We start from the raw sequence: 5,000 nt of genomic DNA, 5'->3' as shown, positions 1-5,000 counted from the left end.
TTTGTTCTGAGTTCATTATTTCCAGATACCTTTCCCCGTTATCTCCAATCACTCCTCTATCTTTCATTATGTTCTTTCTTTTTTCATTAGTTCCAGCAAATACTTCATGTCACAGCTGAAAGGCTGCCAGGCCATTCAACTATGTTTTCCTCTACATTTCAATTTTTCTTTTAAAGTAAGAACATTTTTATCGATGCACACTGAACTCTGTGTGCCTGTGTGTGTACTTGTGTGAAACAGAGAGAAAATGTGCTTGTGTAGCACGTGTTTACTATTAGATGCCTTCTTGCTATTGAAAGAAACCATGTACATGCAGGTACAGTACTGCCCTTGATGCATTTCCAGTGGTAGCTGCACAGAAAAATTGTGAAGACACACCAGCCAGCAATGAAGAGAGAGAGAGAGAGAGAGAGAGAGAGAGAGAGAGAGAGAGAGAGAGAGAGAGAGAGAGAGAGAGAGAGAGAGAGAGAGAGAGAGAGAGAGAGAGAGATTGACATTGATGGGTTGAGTTCTATTGAACCCAAGTCTCCCACCTGCCAATGCAGTTCTTTGCCTCGGCCGCCTTTCACCTGTATTTACAAATGGCTGGGAAAAATCAATCCCGCTCGCTGCACCAGCCCCTCTAAGCCCATTCTGTCTCCAAGATGTAGTGGTCTCCTGAGTCATACCATCAAGACAGTATCTTTTCTCTCCACCCCTCCTCTTGATCTTTCTCTCTCTCTCTCTCTCTCTCTCTCTCTCTCTCTCTCTCTCTCTCTCTCTCTCTCTCTCTCTCTCTCTCTCTCTCTCTCTCTCTCTCTCTCTCTCTCTCTCTCTCTCTCTCTCTCTCTCTCTCTCTCTCTCTCTCTCCTTCTTTCTTTCCGGCCGCCCTGCATTTCATCTGCAGAATGTTTTGCTTGTGTGTGCATATGCAGTCTTTGTGTGTGTGTGTGTGTGTGTGTGTGTGTGTGTGTGTGTGTGTGTGTGTGTGTGTGTGTGTGTGTGTGTGTGTGTGTGTGTGTGTGTGTGTGTGTGTGTGTGTGTGTGTGCTTGCATGTTTGTGCATGCTTGCGTGTTTGTGAGTGTGTGCCTTAGTTCTTTCCATTTACCGGAGTCTGATTACACTTTATGCGTCCATCTCAATTCACTTCATTCACCTCGGCCGTGCCCTTTCTTTTCTAAAATCAGAAGCTTTGAATGTTCAGCTCGGGATTCAATACACAAGACCGCTGTACAGATGGCCCCTTCATTAACACACAGACTGAACGTGTGTAGGATGTTGTATTCACTGCACTGCACTGTGCTGTTCATGAGGCCTGCCAACATCAAAAAGAAAAGGTCATCTTGATGGGGATGCTCTGTGGCCCCTGAAATCTCCAGAAACCCAAAAGCCCACGACCTACCAAGCACTAAATAAACAGGAAGCCACCTCAAAGGAACCACTCTAAAATACTACAAACAACAACACCACCGCCAACAAGAAATCAGCAGATAGACACTGACAGAGGAGGTGAGATAAGAGTGGAGCAAAGGGATGCACAAAGACTACTGATTGTAGACAAGGCAGAGAGAGGCAGAGAGAGAAAGAGAGAGAGAAACAGAGGAAGGAGAGAGAGAGAGAGAGAGAGAGGGAAAGAGATAAATGGGGAATATGTTTCAGTTCAGTTTATGTTCAGTTTTATGTCACGGTAAGGCTGGACATAGTATCTTCACAGAACTACAAGGGTCCTGGCAGGCCGGCTGACAGGGGTGGACAAACGGGTCAGTTGTCCTGGGCCCTAGGAGAGACGGTGTCCAGAATTGGGTCCCTATTACAATTCATGGTTAGAGAGAGGGGGGCCCTGTCAGATCATTTTGTCCAAAGGCTGGCAAATGCTGCCAACGGTCCTGAGTTCCTGGTGCAGAGGCCTCTGCTCATCATCATAGGCAGAGAGGAAATGGCCCACTCCGATAGCAGGAAGTGACACGCATACTCTGTCTTGTCACTAATTAATCACAAGTGGCCAGTGATGGAACTCATTACACAAAGAAAAAAAGAGCGATTAATCATCCCCTCAACTCCCACTCGTTTTTTTTTCTCCATCATCCTCTTCTTTTTTCCCTTTTTTTCCTAGCGATGCAGTTTCGTGTGGAAATGGAGACAAGAACTTCAGACAGCACAAAGACAGATTAATGTCCTGGGATTTCAGCGAGAGCAGGTGGTACCTTCACATCCGCCGCTGTGCCGGAGTACACGTACGTATGGATGTCTCCATAATGACAGGCTTAATGTGGCTCTACCCAGGCACTGTTACACACATACACACACACACAGGCGTGCAAGCACACACACACACACACACACACACACACACACACACACACACACACACACACACACACACACACACACACACACACACACACACACACACACACACACACACACACACACACACACACACACACACCGCACATTCTCCCTTTCCTCGATGGAAGAGCATCCACTGATCCACACATACACACGCGGGCACAAACACACACGCACAAACACACACGCACACACACACACACACACACACACACACACACACACACACACACACACACACACACACACACACACACACACACACACACACACACACACACACACACACACACACACACACAAAAGCACACGCTCCTAAAATACAAAAAACAGACAAGCGTGAAACACACACATGTGCGGGCGCGCACACACACACACACAGACGCACACAAACACAAACACACAATACAAACTGCTAGCACACACAGACGGTGAGAGACTCAAGTGTAAATGCAGGCGTAAATGAGTCAGATAGAGCTAACCCCGGCACAGCTGCATGACAAAAGACCCTTTAGCGAAGCGTGTCTCGTTTTCCATTAGGAGTGTTTTTCAAACACAAAAGCACTTCACCTGCACTGTGCCACCGACGAGGGGGAAATAAAAACCACACGCATCAACCGCCAACAACACCCCTCAACAACAAAAACACACACACACAAACATACGCACACGCACACACACACGGAAAACGTTGTCATCTTGGCTCATATTGAATTTGTCGCGATAAACTCAAACACGGCCTTGCACATCTGCGTGCCGCTGTATCGCCGCAGAAATCAATCATGCTTTCCATTTACCCTCGTAATTTCATTTCCCCTAATCAGAGCCCCCCCAGCAGCACTACCTGACACGACCCGTAGTCTCGTAGTCTTATAGTGCAGCTGCTTGCCACCTCCTGCATTACTCCTAACACAACGTCCTGCTCTCCGGACATGAAAGATATTCATATATGCATAATAGGAATCTCTTGTCCGCAGCCTCTACTGTATGTCTATCTGTTTTTATTTCTGTTCACTGTCATTGTGTATTCCACTGGGCATGGCAGCTTTAGCCCGTTAAGACACAGTGTTATACATTTGCTGTTACCAGCATGGTCATGATGAAGTCGTAGTGCATTACTAAATAAAAATATTATTACGTAATTGTTTGGGTGGGTGGGATTATCTGTTCCATCTTCTGTTTTAGAGAAGATCAGAAGATATTCTGAAATGTAAAATATTTTACAGGGTGTACTAACCTTTTCCTCCCACACAATCTCTATGTCTATCGATTTCTATTTTGACTTACACAACCTCTACACCTGTCTGTTTCTGTTTCTACTTATGTACACATTCTCTGTCTCTTTTATCTATATCTGTTGCTGCTTCTGTCCATGCCTCTGTCACTGTCTATCTCTGTGGGTATGTGACTCTGTCTATCAATCTGCATGTCTCCCTCCTGCGCTCTCTCTCTCTCTCTCTCTCTCTCTCTCTCTCTCTCTCTCTCTCTCTCTCTCTCTCTCAATCCTTTTCCTATTATTTTTATTTCTACTTATTTATTTTTGTTTCTGTTTCTGTTTCTGCTGTTATTGTCGCCATCTCTGTCTCTCGGTCTCTGTCATTGTATCTGCTCCTGTCTAGGTGTCATTGTCTCAGGAAGATTCTGTCTTTGTCAAATCACTATCACTGTCTGGGTCTCAGTCGCTGCCTCTGTTTCTTCCAGTCTCTCTCTCTCTCTCTCTCTCTCTCTCTCTCTCTCTCTCTCTCTCTCTCTCTCTCTCTCTCTCTCTCTCTCTCTCTCTCTCTCTCTCTCTCTCTCTCTCTGACACAAAAAAATGTGCTAATTGTTTCTTTAAAAAGTGCCAATGACATGGTGGCTGGCATCTGATCAGAGGCGTCTGGGAGGCGCTAATGGCAGGAGAAGCTCAGTGATTCCGCACAGCACATTCACCACACCCCACACCCTGAGAAGTCTTTGAGGACTGCCTCCATTTATCTTCGGTGCCAGCTGACAGGATGTATTAAGATTTCGCTCATGTCTGCTCAAGGATGGGAGGTGGAGAGGGGAAAAAAGAGGAGGAATAGAGGAGAAGGAGTGGTTAGAGAGCGTGAAACTGGGTGGGAGGGGGTTGCTGAAGATGAGGGTCCCTCTGTAGAGTATTGTGGTGGTATGGGGTTTGACAGCCTTGCTGTCCGCTGTCCCGTCGATATTGCCTACCCATCCAGATGAGCTACAAACAAACCATGACTGGATTAGGGTTTGAGTTAGGGCTATCAGTTGATAGGCTGCTAGTTAATTGCATTGATCGTATTTATTACTTCTCAGCTATTTTATTATTTTAAACACCCCACTGAGTGGCAATGTACTTTCATTTTAATGTAGTGTTTTAAATGTCTATTTTATAAGAACGCAGTGTTCTCCTCCTCTACTTAGTGCAAATGCAGTGCTTGAAGGCTTGATTTGTGTGTTGTGAGATTATTGTTTCAATGCTTATATGTCTGTGGTGAAACTGAAGACAAATTTCCTGAAGACAAAATGTTGTATTTCGACACACTTTGACAGAACATGCACGAGCAAAAGCAAAGAAGAGGGACGGAGGGGATGGAGTGGCGGAGGCATGACGTGGGCAGGGTTGCAGATGAGGATTAAGGGGAGGACCCCTGTGGGGGATGTTGGAGGGGGTATTTACACC

General features: G+C 45.9%; 1 protein-coding gene across 1 annotated transcript in view; it reads right to left on the bottom strand.

Moving 5' to 3' along the window:
* The window catches only part of sez6b (seizure related 6 homolog b), a 161,432-nt gene that overhangs the window by 15,843 nt on the left and 140,589 nt on the right, over nt 1–5,000 (bottom strand). The gene's annotated exons all lie outside the window — the stretch shown is intronic.

The sequence above is a fragment of the Engraulis encrasicolus genome, chromosome 8, assembly GCF_034702125.1.
Source record: "Engraulis encrasicolus isolate BLACKSEA-1 chromosome 8, IST_EnEncr_1.0, whole genome shotgun sequence".
NCBI lineage: Eukaryota > Metazoa > Chordata > Actinopteri > Clupeiformes > Engraulidae > Engraulis > Engraulis encrasicolus.
The sequence above is the reverse complement of the archived record's forward strand: the minus strand, read 5'-3'. Positions and strand labels throughout refer to the sequence as shown.